Source organism: Panthera pardus, unplaced genomic scaffold, assembly GCF_024362965.1.
Source record: "Panthera pardus isolate Hobbes unplaced genomic scaffold, ASM2436296v1 HiC_scaffold_25, whole genome shotgun sequence".
Lineage (NCBI taxonomy): Eukaryota > Metazoa > Chordata > Mammalia > Carnivora > Felidae > Panthera > Panthera pardus.
In genome coordinates this window covers 4,253,747-4,272,001 of record NW_026526821.1, presented here as the reverse complement: position 1 = coordinate 4,272,001, position 18,255 = coordinate 4,253,747, and the positions used below count along the sequence as shown (strand labels likewise).

At 49.9% G+C, this 18,255-nt stretch overlaps 1 protein-coding gene and 1 pseudogene across 2 annotated transcripts in view; one reads left to right on the top strand and one right to left on the bottom strand.

Annotated features, from left to right (window-relative positions):
* Positions 1–18,255, top strand: part of ZNF831 (zinc finger protein 831) — a 104,989-nt gene that overhangs the window by 21,632 nt on the left and 65,102 nt on the right. The window lies entirely within an intron of this gene.
* On the bottom strand, positions 3,156–3,474 carry LOC109253457 (alpha-ketoglutarate dehydrogenase component 4-like; annotated as a pseudogene).

Sequence of the window (18,255 nt, the reverse complement as noted above, 5' to 3'; positions counted from 1 at the left end):
GACGCCCGTGTCATTCAGGGGCCTCTGGTCTGTGAACTACTGAATTGGGTCTGAAAACTGGCTGAAGGGCTCTGATTCTCCATTTGGTGACTCAAGTCCGGTCGTTTGCACCACACTTAGCGTGTTTCTCGCTGCGTGGGTCAGGCAGTGTCCTAGCAGGCTGATGACCTTTTCCGCTCCCCGGGAGTCAGTCTCAGTCAGCTCCGGCTAAAGGTCTCTGCGACCCAGAGCATTCTGGCTACTGGTAGGCCCCTACTGCCATGTGGTTGACGTGCCCACTTTGCCTTTGATACTTAAGTGCTGCCACTTAGCCTCTGCTATGCCAGGATTCACACATCACAGTGAAATCAGGGAGCCCATCTCAAGGGTGGCATCCCGCCCAGTCATACTTGGCCTGAAAAAAGAGCAGCCACAGAGGTTTTCAGGGGTGCAAGTGGCCCCTCACTAAGGTGTTTCTCAATGACCTTAGACTCTATTCCCACCTATATGTACCCCATGTTTCTTCCAGGGTGTATTAGCAAAGGCCTCCAGCTCTTTTGGTGGAAAAGCTGTTTCTTCCTGGGTCGTAGTGTATACCCGTCGCCCGGGTCGCGCAGAGACTTGATTCTAGTTAGGGGTCTACTGGCAACAGGGTGGTTGGGTGGGTTTGGAGAAGAAGGAGGAACCCCTTTCAAGGTATCTGTCCCAAATGAGGGTATCACAGTGTTTTTAAGCTGTCAGAGACGGGTCTTCTTGGACACTGGAGGGGAATCTGTTGCTGCTGGTAAGAAAGGCTCAGAATGACCTGCGTGCCAACGTTGGCAGTTTCCTGATGCCCTTCTTCTATGTTTCAGGATCTCATTCTCCCCCCACCCCCATTAATGCCCTGATTTTCACAGGAGAAACCTGGCAAGACTGTGAATTCAACTGCCATTTTAACTCAGCAACTCACACCGTGACATTTTGTGTTTGATTTTCAGCAATGTCAGTCCTGTGGCTACAAGAAATGAGAGATTCGTTCAGGGCTGTCATGGAAGCTGTCTGATTCTCAGACCGTGACTCGAGGTGGGAGTTAACAGACCTGAGTTTGTCACTTTCTTTCTGTAAGCACTCGAGGGCACTCAGAAAAACTCATCCCGCACCACAGCCCGTGCGGTCGTCATTGCTGCCACGCGGCAAGAGCGGAAGCGACTTGGGCTCCCGAGGCACGTGTTCCAGTGGTACTTCGTCACAACCAACCACAGATGGCGGCTTGATTGATTGTGATGCTGTTGTACGTCATGGGTTACAAGCAGCGCAGTCCTCATTGGCAGGGAGCTCAGCATTACACTCAAGTCCGGGAACACGACCGGACCCATCCCTGGATCCCATCTTTAGGGGTCTCTCTTCCGGGACCACTCCTAGAATTCTGTAGTAGTCTGTATCTAATCGGGAAGTAGAAAACCTAGTAGGTCACACTGTGGAAGTTTAACATCAGAATGATTCACTGTAGTGAAAGGGCAGCTATAAGATACAAGGAAACTCTGTGCAGTGCCCTAGGGTTGAGAGAGAATAGTACCCAAGAGAAGGCATACGTGGAAGGGCTTGGGACCTCATTGGAGAAGCTGTGGTTTTACCACTGAACAGCAGAGAAGTTGGTTGGTTTAGCCAGACTGGAGCTTGTCCAGAGTAGATAATACCCTGGAGGGCAGGCAGGAAGCGGGAGATGTGGGGGCGCACTGGGAGCTTGGACACCATCGGAGCCAGAGGTCTTCAGAGCTCCTGGGCTGTGTGGTGGGAAGTAGGGCTTGCCGAGGGAGCAGGAACTTTGAACCCCCAGGCTCAGATGGGCTGTACTCTTACTGCCAGGGCCCTAGTTCCCGTCAAGAAGGCTGCAGACACGTCGTTTCCAATCCGAGGCTGTACGGTTGGTTGCAGGGAGACCACAGTTGTGGCCCATGGTTCAGGCAGACTCTGTTGGATATCCCCATATTGATTATACGATTGCTCTCTGTATCACAGAGTAGACCTGTAATTCATCACAGTCCGTGGGTGTTACTATTTCGCCATTTGGAACGAAGTGTAGAAGCTTTACCTTCCTCCCTTCCCCCGCTTACGGTCATCTAGACTCTACGTACATCTAGAACCGTATCAGACGGTTTTATTTTTGTCTTAACCATCCACCATCGTTTAAAAAGTTCTGAAGGAACTACTGTATTTGTCTATATTTTTACTCTTTCTGTTCATGTTTTTCCTTCTCGATGCTCCAGGTTTTCCTTCTTTCGTTATTTCCTTTCTGTTTAGAGAACGTCCTTTAACTCTTCCTTTAGGATGGGTCTGGGGTGACATTATCTTTGTTTTCTTTTATTTGAAGATGTCTAGATTGTCCCTTCATTGAAGAAGGATTTTTTTTTTTCTGGATATAGAATTTGGGTTGACATTCTTTCATTTTAGCCCTTTTGGAATGTGCCATTTCCTTCTGTCCTCCCAAGTTTCTGATGAGAACTTTGCTGTCATTAGAGTGGTTTTTCCCCTAAGGTGTGACTTTTTTCTCATTGCTTTCAAGATCCTTTTTTCTTTTGTCTTTAGAATTCAGAAGTTTGACTTTGATATATTTTGGTTAGGATTTCTTTGGCTTTGTCCTATTTCGGATTCACTAGTTTCCCAAATCTGTAGGTTTTTAGGTCTTTTGCCAAATTCAAGTTTGCAGCCATTATTTAAATGCTGTGTGAGCCCACTCCCCTACCAGGACTCTCATGACATGAATGTTATATGTTTCATTAGTCCCCCAGATTCCTGAGGCTCTGTTCATTTTTTCAGCCTTTTTTTCATCTGTAGTAGACTGGGAATCTATTATTTTGTCTTCAAATTCATTCATTCTTTTTGTGTCTCTTCCATTCTGTTGAGCCCATCCACAGAGGTTTTTTTGTTTATTATTATTTTATTTTATTTACTTTACATTTAAAAAATGTGTACTTCAATAACTACATTAACAATCAGGTAAGCTTGTGGAAAAACTGACCAACATACATATATTAGGAGATACAAGTGTCCACCTAAATTTTCTATTTCATTTTTTTTATAGAACATTTCTTCAAGTTGTTTAATGTATAATTTCTCATGTGCCATTTTAGAAGTCCTTCATTGTAAAGACTATTCTTTTGAATGATGACAAATAGCAGCCACACCGTCAGTGATTATTCTGGACCTCTGCGTTGGGTAAATTCAATTTCTTCTTGAGACACAAGCTTCCTTCTGTATTTCTGAGGTAACGTTTTTATTATTTCTGCGGTGTCTGGCGGACCCTGATGCATCAGCAAATCTGGTGATTTCCTTCCCTTCGAATGCTATGACGAAAGTGAAGAAGAGCGAGCTGGTAGTCCTGCTGATCCCAAAACTTCTGATTCACTGGGTTTAGGATCGTCTCTTCTGTCAGGAGACACTCCTTATTCATGGAGTATGTGGCTTGACTGACTGAACCACCCTGCTGGCAGACGCCATCTTGCTTGCCTTCATGACCCTGAGATGGGGCTGCTTCCGGGGTGCTTGCTAGCCGCAGAGGTCTTTTATTTTTTATTTTAAATTCAAGTTAGTTAACATACAGTGTGGTCTTGGCTTCAGGAGTAGAACCCAGTGATTCGTCTCTTACATATGACACCCAGTGCTCATCCCCGAAAGTGCCCTCCTTAATGCCCATCACCCAGTTAACCCATCCCCCCACCCACCTTCCCTCCAGCAACCTTCAGTTGATTCTCTGTATTCGAGAGTCTCTTATGGGTTTCCACCCTCTCTGTTTTTGTCTTATTTTTCCTTTCCCTCCCCTATGTTCATCTGTTGTATTTCTCAAATTCCACCTATGAGTGAAATCCTGTATCTGACTTATTTCGCTTAGCATAATACCTTCTAGTTCCGTCTGTGTTGTCACAAATGCGAGATTTCATTCTTTTTCATCTCCAAGTAGTATTCCATTGTGTGTGTGACATCACATCTTTATTCATTCATTAGTTGATGGACATTTGGGCTCTTTCCATAATTAGACTATTATTGATGCTGCTGCTATAAACGTTGGTGTGCATGTGCCCCTTCGAATCAGCATTTTTGTATCCTTTGGATAAATATCTAGTAGTGCAATTGCTGGATATAAGATCATTCTATTTATAATTTTTTGAGGAACCTTCATACTGTTTTCCAGAGTGGCTGCACCAGTTTGCATTCCCACCAATAGTGCAAAAGGGTTCTCCTTTCTCTGCATCCTCACCAACATCTGTTGTTCCTGAGTTGTTAACTTTAGCCATTCTGGCAGGTGTGAGGTGGTATCTCATTGTAGTTTTGATTTGTATTTCTCTGATGATGAATGATATTGAGCCTCTTTTCATGTGCCTATCGGCCATCTGGATGTCTTCTTTGGAAAACTGTCTATTCATGTCTTCTGCCCATTTCTGCACTGGATTATTTATTTTTGGGTGTTCGGTTTGGTAAGTTATTTATAAATTTTTGATGCTAACCCTTTATCCAGTATGCCATTTGCAAATATCTTCTCCCATTCCGTTGGTTGCCTTTTAGTTTTATTGATTGTTTCCTTTGCTGGGTAGAAGCTTTTTACCTTGATGGGACCCCAATAGGTCATTTTCACTTTTATCTCCCTTACCTCTGGAGACACGTCAGGTAAGAAGTTGCTGTGGCCAAGGTCAAAGAGGTTGGTGCCTGTTTTCTCCTGTAGGATTTTGATGGTTTTCTGTCTCACATTTATGTCTTTCATGCATTTTGAATTTATTTTTGTGTAGGTTGTAAGAAAGTGGTCTAGTTTCATTCTTCTGCATGTTGCTGTCCAATTCTCCCAGCACCATTTGTTGAAGAGACTGTCTTTTTTCCATAGGATACCCTTTCCTGCTTTGTCAAAGATTAGTTGGCCATACATTTGTGGGGCCATTTCTGGGTTCTTTATTCTATTCCATTGATTTATGTGTCTGTTTTTGAGCCTGTGCCATACTGTCTTGATGATTACAGCTTTGTAATACAGCTTTAAGTCTGGAATTGTGATGCCCCCGGCTTGGGTTTTCCTTTTCAACATTACTTTGGCTATTCCGGGTCTTTTTTGGTTCCATACAAATTTTAGGATTGTTTGTTCTAGCTCTGTGGAGAATGCTGGTGTTGTTATTATTATTATTTTTTTAAGTTTAATTTTATTTTGAAAGAGAGAAAGAGCACAAGTGGGGGGAGGCAGAGAGAGAGAGAGAGAGTTCTGCACTGTCAGTGTAGAGCCCGATGTGGGCCTTGAACCCATGAACGCATGAACTATGAGATTATGCCCCGAGCCAAAGTGGGATGCTTAACAGACTGAGCCACCCAGGTGTCCCTGGTGTTATTTTGATAGGGATTGCATTGACTGTGTAGATTTATTTGGATAGTATTGACACTTTAATGCCATCCACAGCATTAAAAAAATTTTTGTTATAGCATTTTTCAGTTCTAAAATTTCCGTTTGGTTGTTTTTTTCCTGAAACTTTCTACTTTCTAAAATTTGTTTCAAGCATATTCATAAGTGTTCATTGAGACATTTTGATGACGGCTGCTCTAAAATCTTTGTCAGATAATTCCAACGTTTCTTGCATCTTGGTGTTGACATCTGTGGACTTTTTCTTGATATGACAAATGAGTTTTGGTTGAAACTTGGACATCTTGGGTGCTGTGTTATGAGAGCCTGGATTGATCAAGCCTCCCGTTTGACCTTGCTCAGCAGGGGAAGTGGGTGGGTAGAGGCTTGACCCCCCAGGGGGGAGCTTCTCATTGCTCCTTGGGGAGGGGGTGGCTCCCCACCAGGCCACCCTGGGTAACTCCCCGGGAGAGAGTGATGCCTGGGGAGCCACGATGCCCGTTCCTGCTCCCCACGTGCCTTCCACTGCTCCCGGGGGCAAGGGTGGCCTTGTTGCTGTCAGGCAGCAGCGAATGTCCTGACTGTCCCTCCCAGGCCTCCTCAGACACCGCCTGGCAAGGAGGGGAAGTAACTAAAGTAGGTCACCTCCACATACTGGAGTACTGCTCAGCAGCAACGAGGGTGAACTAACGAAACGTGCAGCACCACGAACGGATCTCAGGGGCGTCGTGGAAGGTTAGAAAAGTTACACGGTCTGTAAGTCCATTTATGTGACATCTGGAAAAGGCAGAACAGTAGGGCGGAACTGGGTCTGTGGTTGCCAGACTGGGGGAGGCGAAGGGGCTGATCAGAAGAGGTGTGGGGTACCTGGGAGGTGGAGGTTTTCTGGACCCCAGTTTGGTTGGTGGCTATGCAGCTGTGTCTGCTTATCCAGATTCACAGAGCCACACGCTAGAAAGGGGAACCATACTGTATGTAAGTTGTAGCTTCGTTAAACTTTTTTTAAATGTTTAGTTTTGAGAGAGAGAGAGAGAGCGCATGCACACACACGCAAATGGCGGAGGGGCAGAGAGAGAGGGAGACACAGAATCCCAAACAGGCTCCAGGCTCCAGGCTCTGAGGTGTCAGCACAGAGCCCGACGCGGGGCTCGAACTCACAGACCGTGAGATCGTGATCTGAGCCGAAGTCAGATGCTTGACTGACTGAGCCACCCGTGTGCCCCTAAACTTTTTTTTTTTAAGTTTATTTATTTATTTTGAGAGAGTGGGCAGGAGATGGGAAGGGAGGGGGAGACAGAGAATCCCAAGCAGGCTCCATGGTGTCAGTGCAGAGCCCGACGCGGGGCTCGATGCCACGAATCGGGAGATGACCTGAGCCGAGGTCAAAAATCAGATGTGTAACTGACCGGGCCCCCCAGGCGCCCCTGAATTGTAACTTCATTAGAAAACAGAACTCTGTGCCGGCTGGCACCACCAGAAGATGGAGGAGAGGTTTAAGGAGCCCCACACCTGGCAGCCAGAGGGTCATCTTTGTGGGTCCCAATCGACATGCCTTTAACGAGCAGAGCCCGCAGGCCCCTGTAATGCAGATCTGTGCGTCGTGGTCCGTGCACACAGGGTGCACACGTACCAAGAATGCCCAGCTGTGTGCTGCATTCCCTGAGTGGGCGGTTGAGAAGGTAGGGGTTACTCCTGTAATCCTCTGAATCCCATCAATATCTGGGGCTCTCTGTCTTATCCTGCTTTGAATTCAGCCCTGCCATCTGTTTGCTGTTTTGCTGCCTAATTAATGTAATTATATAAAACAATAAGCATCACCAATACCGTATTCTGAATTATGCTGTTTCATACCGTAAACACACAAATCTGTTTATAGCCTGTCAGGCAATCATGAATTATGGTGTTCTGTACCCTTTTATCGCATGCGTTCTGAGCCGTGAGGGGTCACGATCGGCCTCTAGCGTGGCCAGGCCTGCAGTGGCGAGAGCTGGCCTTGGGGGGTGTGGGAGCAGGCCAAGGTGACCTTCGCGGTCGTGTGTGTGGAAAAGGGAGGTGGTCCCGGGGAGGCGGGGTCCCCCCTTGGGTGATCCCCTTCTCCCAGTCGGCAAGAGAGCGTCCAGCTGCGCCTTCTCCGTCTGCCATGGAGGAGAGTGACGGTGACAGCGGTGCTAAGGACACGCCTCTTGTCATTTAAGCAAGAACGGTGCCTCTGTAGCTACGAGTTTGTACCTAGATGTCTTTCTCCCCCTTTTGCAGTTGAGGAAACAAAGGCCCAGGGAAATGGAGTTCCCCCAAAAGAATCACAAAATATAGTTGGGCAGGTTGGCCTCTGTGAATGTATTGCCTTCTCTCTTAGCATATCATGTCTCACGGTACATTCCCAGATGTGGACCAGACATTCCCACGCCAGGACCTTGGCACTGGCCGTTCCTGCTGCCTGCAACCTCTTCCCCCCGATAGCAGTGTGGCTCGCTCCATCGCTAGCTTCCTGTGTTCTCACCTTCTAGGTGGGTCTCACCTGACTCATCCCATTTACAACGGCACCCCTCCCTCCCTGCCTGGCTCCTCTCCCCACCTCACCCCTCCCCTTCCTTACCATGCTCTGTTTTTTTCCGTAACACTTATTATTTTCTGGTATATTGTATAATTTATTTCAAAGAACTCTCTTACCTGTCTGTGTAGGGGTGTATCATAAGAGAGACCAACACACGAAATAGTATCTGACCCAGAGTAGGTGCTCCATAAACATTTGAGTGGATGAGAAAATGAATTTTCAATAGGTGGAAACTAAACAGAAATACTCTACTTGATGTCTTCCTGAACGGTGCTGGTTTTACCACTTTCCGTTTCAAATATTTTGCTAAATAAGCCAAGTGCTTTGTTAATGCGAATGTCCTGATCATTTTGGCACAGTGTCTGGCTGATGAGACCCAGTGTGGCAGAATATACGGTTTTCTCAGCCAGGGAGAATGGGAGATCCATCCTGCCAGCTCTGTCGGCCAGTGAGGGTTCTGTGTGTCCACTGGCCTCTCTCCTGGCCGCCTCTTTTGCATTCCAACAAACAGTTTTGATCTCAAATGGATGTCAAAAAGCATGTGAGTACTTGAGCTGGGTTGCGGTAAGAAACAGTGGAAGATAATCTTGCTGTGGGTTAAAATGCTAATTTATGAGCTGTCTAGGCTCTTCAAAGAAATGGGTGAGAAAACAGATGGCGGAGGTCAGACACAGAGGCCGTCATCGATGCTAACTTAGCCTGGGAGGGTGACCAAAGGTTCACAAAGGGAAGCTGAGGAAACTCTGCGTCAAGACCTTTCGATATTTGAAGAAAATAGAAAGTACGATGCCATTGCCAGAGGAGCTAATCAATTCTGACCCTTTCGATGCTGATGCGGTTGCCTACGAGAGCAGCGTGTCCCCAGAAACGTGGGTTATCATGGAGTCACTGCATGTGAGGGATGTCGTAAGGCAAAAATCACCACTGGTCAAAATTACCCTTAAAATTCTTTTAGGTACCATGTTGATATCATACTATTCAGTTAGCTCTTCTTATCGAACAGCCCAAAACATAGCGGCTTAAAATGACAACCATTTATTTAGCTAACGATGCTATGGGTCAGTGTTTTAGGCCAGGCTTCGCTGAGCGGGCCTTGTCTTGGCTGGGCTTACTCATGTGCCTGTGGGCAGCAGCCAGCTCTGTTACAGGGGGCTGGTCAGACTAAGGTGGCCTCCCCGGGATGGCTTGTCTCAGCTCCACATGGTCGCTCATCCTCCAGGCGGCTAGCGTGGGCTTGCTTCCAAGGCCGAAGCAGAGCTGAAGCATGCAGAGCTCTTGAGTGCCGGGCTTGGAACCAGCTCACTGTCACTAATGCCACTGTATCACCCAGGGTCGAGGGGTAGATGAAAAGTCTCCAGATCATGATGGGAAGGGCAGCAAAGTCTCCCTTTTCTTTTCTTTTCTCTTTTCCTTTCTTTTCTTTTCTTTTCTTTTCTTTTCTTTTCTTTTCTTTTCTTTTCTGTTTTCTTTCTTTCTTTCTTTCTTTCTTTCTTTCTTTCTTTCTTTCTTTCTTTCTTTTTAAGTTTTTTAAATGTTTATTTTTGACAGAGAGAGAGACAGAGCACAAGTAGGGGAGGGGCAGAGAGAGAGGGAGACACAGAATCCAATGCAGGCTCCAGGCTTTGAGCTGTCAGCACGGAGCCCGACGTGGGGCTGGAACTCACCAACCACGGGATCATGACCTGAGCCAAAGTCAGATACTTAACTGACTGAGCCACCTAGGGGACCCTGCAAAGCCTCCCTTTCAAAGTCTGTGGAAATAGGGAGGTGTGAAGGACTGTAGTTTTTGCAGCCCCTAACTGTATTCCTCAACCTCAGCCAGTTTTTCCTTTGGTGCTGAAACTTGTCCTATTTCCATGTTGAATCAACACATGCAGTAGGGGACTTGTGTGTTCAGTACACGTGTAGGAAAAACACTGCCGGCTCTGGCATCGCGCTCAGCAGCGAACTGCTCACGGCGGGAATCAAGTGGGCTTTGAGGCTGGTATTTGCTTATGGAGTTGACCTCTAGGGGCCATTGCCAAGAGATTGAAGTCATTATTTTCGTTTTGTTCAGCCTCACTGCGTGTCGTGGCTCCACTGTAGAAACCTTTGGGAGTTTGTGACAGGTGAAAGACTGGAACAGCGTGGCTTGGCCCGAGTCGCAGGAGGAATCAATCTCCTTAGACCGGAGTTTCGCGGACCCGAGTCGCACCCCCTCCTCAGAGCGGACCGCGTGGGGAGACGGGAGCCGGCAGCGCCGTCTGGTTTCACTACGCACTGCTTACCGTTGACTTCTTTTCTGGGGGGGAGGGGGCACGGGGTGGGCAGTCCCTGGATGGGCCCCTGAATCTGCCGCGGGGCTGACACAGCTCTTCACCCAAGTTCGGCCATCTCTTGGCGGTCTTTTCCAACCCTGCACTTCATTCACTCACCAGTCACTTATGGAAGGCCTAGCACGTGCCGGGCGGTGCTCGGGACACTGGGTCAATGGTTGAGAGTATACAGCCACTACCTGGAATGACTCGGAGACACTTTCGCGGCAGGAGAAAACGTAACTCATTCTGTGAGTGGGACGCACAAAGAGCAGAGGGCTCTTTCACTCTGCCTCCGCTTGACCGGCTCTTCCCTCAAGCCCTGCTCCTGGCTAGCGGAGGCCGGAAGAAGAGTTAACGTGGGCTTGCTGATTGTCGAGCTGGTACTTTAGGCCAGGCATGCTTCCAACCCGCTTAACTCTCACATGGGGGAGGTACCGCTATTTCCCCGTGTTAACGATGAGGAAACTGAGTCCCGAGGAGGCGGTGCGGATCGTCTGGGGTCACGGCACCAACAGGTAGGTGCAGGGCAGGATTTGAACCTTGCCTCCCCAGCCCCCTTTCTCACCCCTCGGCAGAGAAGATTAAATGTCTGGTCTCCCCGGTGTCCCCTCACCTCGTGTCCTCCCCCGCCACCCCCTGCAGTGTCTCCGGGTGTTGTCTGGTGGTCCCCTCAGCCTGTTTGGGGGAGGGGGGTTCATTACAGAGTGAGTCTGCCTTCCAGGCGCTCCCTTCCCAGCACTCTGTGAGCCCCACACCAGACCCCGTCCAGCCCGCAAGAGGACCCTGTGGCAGCTCAGGACAGCTCAGCCCCGGGGCCTCCCTCTGCCCAGCCTTGCTTTGCTCGGGCCGTGTCCTGCCATGGCCTCCTCTGGGAAATGGGGGGCAGCCCGGGGTCGCCCGGGCTTACACCTTCTCCCGTCCTGCCTGCCTTTCTGTGCTGGGCCTGTGCCCTCCTCACCGTCTTCCAGGGCCAGGAAAATTGGAGGCTTTTCGTGTGTTTCCTGTATGAGTGTCCTGGGGCTGCGGTGGCCAAGTCCCCGACACTGGGAGGTTGAGAGCAGCACTGTGACCTCCCCTGGTCTGGAGGCCGGGGGTCCGGAATCCAGGTGTGGGCAGGGCTGGGCTCGCTCTGCAGGCTCTCGGGACGCCCCCTCCGGCTTCTGGCACCTTCTGCTGGCTCCAGGTGCTCCTGGGCTTGTGAGCACAACCCTCGTCTTTGCCTGCCTGGGCCCGTGGCCTTCACGTGGCTGTCTCTGCATCGTCCCCCTTCTCACGTGGGCACTGGTCATTGGATTTAGTGCCCACGCACCTTCCGGTACAAGTCCTCTCACCTTGGGGCCCAGGACGTCTAATAAAGACAGAAGGTAATTGTGAAGAACCTTCACTGTCAACAACATCTCCTCTGGAGATGATGGTCTTTCCAGAAATCCTGATTTGCATTTGGGAAGCTGAATCTTACCTTGTTTCGCTGTCTGTCTTCCTTTAGGAGGGAATATGTCTCCCAGCAGCTTGCCCTTGGGCAAATGTTTCCCTCCCTCGGGGCCCCCTCCCCTGGAAGAGCAGCATCGCCTTCCAGAGGGGCAGCCTGGTGTGGATTGGGCGACTCAGCCCACGTAAAGCACTCGGGTGCTGGCGACAGGCACACGGCAGGCACTAAAGGAGGCTCAGGTGTGCCTGATACAAACCTGTAGAAATGCTCGGCTCTTTGGGCAGATAGATGCCTCAGGCTGATGAGGGCGAACTGGATTAACTTGGAAAAGGAAGAGAGAGAGAAACAGGCCAATAACTGTCAGTGGATTGTTTCCCTTTTGTGCTTGTGCTGTGATAAGAGCCTGTAGGTAGCATCTCCTTTATCCTCCTTGGTTCTCCCCATTTTACAAATGAGAGCCTAACGTTAGAGGAGCTTGCCCAAGCCATCCAGCGGCCGAGTGGCAGAACTGGGACTCGAGCCTGGGAGGCGGTCCTTCTTCAGCCTAGGGACCCCAGGGCCCCGGGAGAGCCGGGCAGAGATGCTGCCTGGCGCCTGGGACAGGGCACCCTCGGAGCCAGTCCCGGCCTGACTCTCCCCCGTCCCTGCTCTCACCTGCAGTCCTCACCAGAGGCTACTCCACTGGGGCCACGGGGCAGAGGGAAGAAGGTCCGGTTTCTCTGGAAGGTCTGGCTGAAGGTGTCCCAGGTCAAGGTCTTAAATTGGAGGTGCATCCCCCGAAGTATGGGGCTGTACATTCAAGTGTGCAGGGTCATATCGGGGCCCCACAGATACACTTTTAAAAAGATCGTTACGTATTTATTTTAATAATAGCTCTAAGGACAAAAACGATCTTCTTTTTTTCTCCTCCAGTTAGGACAAGAACTTACTTACTTATGTTTTTTACTCTGACGGGCAAAGCATGGCATCATGGTACCCACCTTGCATTCCTTGGCTGGTGAGGGTAAACGTCTTTTCACGTGTCTTTTTAAAAATTGTTTTGGTTTTAATTTTAAAAATTAATGGACTTTACTTTTTTTAAAGTTTATTTATTTTGTGAGAGAGAGCGTGAATGGGGTAGAGGCAGAGAGAGAGAGAGAGAGAGAGAGAGAGAGAGAGAGAGAATCCCAAGCAGGCTCCACGCTGTCCACGCAGAGCGCAGCATGGGGCTCAATCTCATGCATCGTGAGATCAGGACCCGAGTCGAAATCAAGAGTTGGATGCTTAACTGGCTGAGCCCCCGAGGCGCCCCCAGACTTTGCTTCTTTAGAGCAGTTTTGGGTTTTTAGAAGAACGAGGGGAAAGTACAGAGGGCCCCCGAAGAGTGCACACCCTTAGCCCCCATCCACTTCTGCCTGTGTTGGCCGTCTTGCATGCATGTGGCTGTTGTTACAGCCGATCGGCCGGTATTAATCCGTTATTATTAACTGAAGCTCACGGTTTCCATTGGGCTCCCTCCTGGCGTTGCACATTCGGTGGGTTTGGACACACGTGTAGTGATAACGCATCCACCTGCAGTGTTAAACAGAAGCGTTTCGCTGCCCTAAACATCCTCTGTGCTCCACCAGGACGTCCCTCCTTCCTCCCCACCAGGCCCCAGCAGCCACTGGTCTTTTTACTGTCTCCAGAGTCTTGTCCTTTCCAGAATGTCTCACGGGGTCATACAGGCTGTGGCCTTTTCAGGCTGGCTGCTTCCACTCAGTAACATACATTTACGGTTCCTCCGTGTCTCTTCGTGGCTTGGTCGCGTTTCTTCTTAGCGGTGGTCAACATTCCATCGTCAGATGGGGCACAGTTTCCATTTGCCTGCTAAAGGACAGCTTGGCTGGTGTTAGCAGTCAGAATTAGAGTCGCTGGAAACATTCACGGGCACGTTTTTGTATGAGTGACAAGTCGTGGCTTACAGGGTAATGATCTAGTCTCCCCAGCAGCATTTTTTTTTTTCACTTTCTAAAAGTTGATACACATAACATACAGTTTACCCTTTTAACCATTCCTAAGTGTGCGGTTCAGAGGCACCGAGTACATTCACATTGTTGAACACACGGTCCCCCTTTGAAAGCAGCCGTATTCCAGGGGCACCTGGTGGCTCAGTCAGAAGAGCATGTCATGTAACTCTTGATCTTGGAGCTGAGTTGGGTGTGGAGATTACTGAAATAAATAAACTTAAAAAAAAAGACAAACTTAAAAAAAACAACAACAAAGCGACCGTATTCCAGCAAACCCCGGTTATCCAGGGGTGGGGAGGAGGTCAGGGTCTGAGGAGTCCCCACGCGGCACAACGACTGGCACCTGGGGGTTGGGAAACTCGCAGCTCAAACAGACCCAGCCCCACATTCTTCCCCAAAAGTTCAGCATTTGGGGCAATACATTTGGGGTACATTTCTGTGTGGTCTTCTCTTTCAGCGTCCCAACATGAAGTTTTAGAACCTTGGTGGCATTTCCGTGCTCTTTCTTTGCCCAGGTCCCTTGATGGGTTGGCTTTGGAAAATCGTCCCTTCTTTCCTGCAAATTTCTCCCTCCTCTCCGTTCACCTCCCTGTAAAGCTGCACGCTCACAGCAACATTACTGGCCCGGGGGGCTCGGAGGAGGTGGGGGGCCGTGCACGTGGCAGAATGGAGGAGGCGAGGGGTCCTTCACACTCTCCACGTGGTGGACCCTGAGGAGGGCAAGGAGGCGAGCCCCTGGCCGCGAGTCTTGCCAACCGGCTGGTCTTCCCAGAGCCTTCCCCACCTTGTGCCTCAACTTCCCCATTAGTCCAGTGGGAATCGTATGACCTGCTACCACCTCGGTTCGGAGTGAGAAAACTTAGTAGTGGCCCTTTGAGGTCTCCCTGGAGGAGGGTGTCGGTTGGCTCATTATCTTGCCGGCCGGGATCAGCTGCTCCTAAAAGGCGTCGATTTTGCTGTGATCACGGAACAGGCTGCGCAGAGAGCAAAATAATCGTCGTGGCAGGTGTATCAGAAATGGAGACCTCTTTTTCTGGGGTTTCTGTTTTGAAGCCCGGCACCTCCCCACCGAGGCCGCTTTTCTCTTTCCGCCGAGGGAGGGCCGATGTCGGGGGCCATGCTCAAGGTGATGCTCAGCCCTCAGCTCCCCAGGCAGGCCCCCCGGGACGCAACCTGAGTTTTCCTGGTCCCTCCGGGGCCCGTCTCAGGCTCTGGTACTCACCCTGGGGTGCGGGAACCCCGTGGGCCTCCTCCGTCTTGCCTGCCTGGACTCGCACAGTGGGTGCTTTGTGTTCCGTCCTGGGCTCTCCCCTGAAGGCCTTAGAGGGTGGGGTCCAGGTCACCCCTCCGCCCAACTCACCCTGAAGCCGACTCTGGGGGACCTCCTCCTTTCCTTCCCACTCCTCCTCCTTCCCATCTCTTCCCAACTTGGGGACCGTCAGAACTGAGGGTTGGGAAATGGATTTCCTTCTTAGGGTTTAAGCTCTGGAATCCAGAAGGCTTTACTCTGTTTCTGCTGCAGCAACTCCAGCAAGAGCCCTGCCCGCCCATCTCCCCCTGCACTTGCCACGTAGGAGCCGGTCCACGGACACTGTGGGCCTGCTGGCTTTCTGGGGCCCTAGGGCTGCTCGGTGTGTGCACCGGGCCAGTGGCACAGCCAACATCTCGTTGCTCCCGGGAAGACCTTCCATGCACGAGCGGCCTTCTCGCCCTGTGGGGCCGCCGAGGCGTGTGTTCTGTGTGATCTCCCATCGTTCCCTCGTCGAGTCACGCTCTGGCTGCCCCATGACACTTTATAGGCTCCTTCACCCCGTCTTTCTCTCTCCCCTGTGAGTGACCCCTGGGGTCACCTCCCAAATAGAATCCTGGCAATGGCATCTTTTTGGGGGGAACCCGACATGACACAGCATCTCTTCTCAGAAGCAGGGAATGGGGCCTGCTGACCGATGAGGGAAGAGACTCACTAGTTTCTTTGGAAACCCGGATGAGTGGGCCCTTCCCCCACGCCTGGCACGGCGCCCAGCGTTCTCACAGACAGCGTTTCGGACGGTCCTCCCTGTAGCTCTGCCCGAGTGGCCTCTTCTCAGCGCCGAGGGGCCTGGGTCTCGGGCTAATGTGCCCACCAGCCGAGGAAGCAGGGACCGACACTCAGTTCCCATGGTTCCCAGGGGGAGCACCTCGAAATTCCTCAGCTAGCAGAAAGGCTGCGGCACCTCGAGGTCAGCCATTGTCTCCCGTCGGCATCAGCACCAAGGAATTCCAGGACCCCCTCCCGATCTCTACAGACTCTCGTCTTTGAACCTTTCCCGAAAAAATTGTATCGCGCCAGATGCTTTGCCGCAGGGGAGACAGTGGTGCAAGAGCCATTCGAGGGGCAGCGACCTGGAGGGCTGGTTTCACGTTACAAAGGAGTCTGACGGCGTTGGCCGATTCCTGTGGTGTGAACACCCCCAGCACGGCCAGTCCCAAGCTGTGAACGTGACGGGTGGGAAGTGACGGCAGCGTGGAGTGCCACACCGTTGTGTGGCGTGTCCACGATGCCAATGCAGCGAGAATGACCCCGAGGGCACCGAGAATGGTAAGATGGAATCAAATAATTGGCAAGTGACGAGCTTCAAGTATTTAGTACCTTTTTTAGGGAGGTAAAATTCACGTAGCCCCATACTCCCCATTTTCACTATTTATTTATTTATTTATGAATATGAAATTTATTGTCAGGTTGGTTTCCATACAACACTCAGTGCTCATCCCAACCATTTTCACTATTTTACTTTATTATTTTTTTTTTAATGTTTATTTATTTTTGAGAGAGAGAGAGAGAGAGACAGAGGGTGAGCAGGGGAGGGGCAGAGAAACAGGGAGACACAGAGTCTGAAGCCGGCTCCAGGCTCCGAGCTGTCAGCACAGAGCCCGACGCGGGGCTCGAACTCACCGCGAGATCGTGACCTGAGCCGAAGTCGGACGCTGAACCGACTGAGCCCCCCAGGCGCCCCATTTTCACTATTTTAAAGTGGACATTTGGGCAGCATGAAGTACATCCACTGCCAGAACATTTTCATCCCTGCCAAGGAAGCCCTGAACCTGATCAAGCGGTCACCCCTCATTCTCTCTCTCCATCCCTGGCCATCATCGTAATCTGCTTTCTGTGTCTATGAATGTGCCCCATCCGGGTTTTTCACGCGAACGGAATCGTACGCTACGTGACCTCTCAGGTCTGGCTTCTTGCACTTGGCGTGTGTGTTCGTGGCTCGTCCACGTTGCGGTGTGTTTCAGCACTGCCTTCCTTGCTGTGGCCGAAGGGGGCCTCCTTGTCTGGGTATGTCGCGTTTTGGTCACCTGTTCATCCATCAGTGGACACCTGGGCTGTTTCTGCCTTTTGGCTGTTTCGAAATGTGCTGCTGTAAACATTCACATACAAATTTTCATTTGAGCTCCTCTCTTTAGTTCCTTGGGGGTATTATATGCCCAGAAGTGGACTTGCTGGGTCATACGGTATCCCAAGTTTCACTTTTTGAGGAGCCTCCGAATTGTGGCTCGCATTCTTACATTCCCGTAAGCCGTGCTCGTGTGTCCTCACTTCCCGGCATCCTCACTGACACCTGTCACTTCCAGTTCTCTAGCCATGCTAGCTGCTGTGAGGTCATGTCTCATCGGGGTTTTGATGTACGCTTTTTTTCCCCTAATGACTGGTAGTGTTTAGCATCCATGCACGTGCTTTTGGCTGTTTGTAAATCTTCCTTGGAGAAGTGGGTGTTCAAGTCCTTTGCTCATTTTTCAGTTGTCTTGGTAGTTCTTTTGGTATTGAGTTGTAAGGGTTCTTTATTCTGCATGGACCAGACGTATGATTTGCAAGTACGTTCTCCCGTTCTGTGAGCTGTCTTTTCACTTTCTTGATAGTGTCCTTTGACGCTCAGAAGTTTAATTTTGGTAAAAAAACAATGTAAAAAGTTGGTATAAAATTATATTTTAAGAAAGTTTAGTATACAATTATATAAAATTGATTTAAAAAGGTGTTTTTTTTTTTTTTTTTTAAATCACTCATGCTTTTGGTGTCATATCTAAGAATCCACTGCCGGATCAAAGGTCATGAAGATTTAGTCCTGTGTTTTCCTCTAAGAGTTTTGTAGTTTCAGTTATCACATGTAGGTCTTTGATCGATTTTCAGTTGATGTGAGATAGGGAGTTCTACTTCATTCTTCTACATGTGACCATCCAGTAGTATATCTTTGTTTTTAACATAGCTTATTATAAGTTTATGTAATTTAACTGTTAATAATGGCCGTGTTTAACAACCGGCTTGCACAATTCCTGAAAATCAGCTCTCAGGAGGCAGTGTGAGCTGATATGAGCCAATACGAAACGGTTTCAGCCACTATTTCCACCTTACCTGCTTGCTGCAAAAGGCAGGAGTTTGTATTTGTTTTTCTTAAGGAGCCCAGCTGGGGGATGACCACAGTGTGCTTACAGAGCTCCTGGGGAGTGAGTGTCTGGGCAAGGAGCATCTGAAGACCCCTGCTCCTGTAGCCATGGGCTCATCCACCCTCCTGCCGTTGAATCTGACTTTCCCCCTCCCCTGGTTCAAAGAACGTGGCTGGGTCTCTCTGCCTGTCTTGCCTCCACATTTGCCCAGCTCTTCCCTCTGGCTCAGAGGGAAC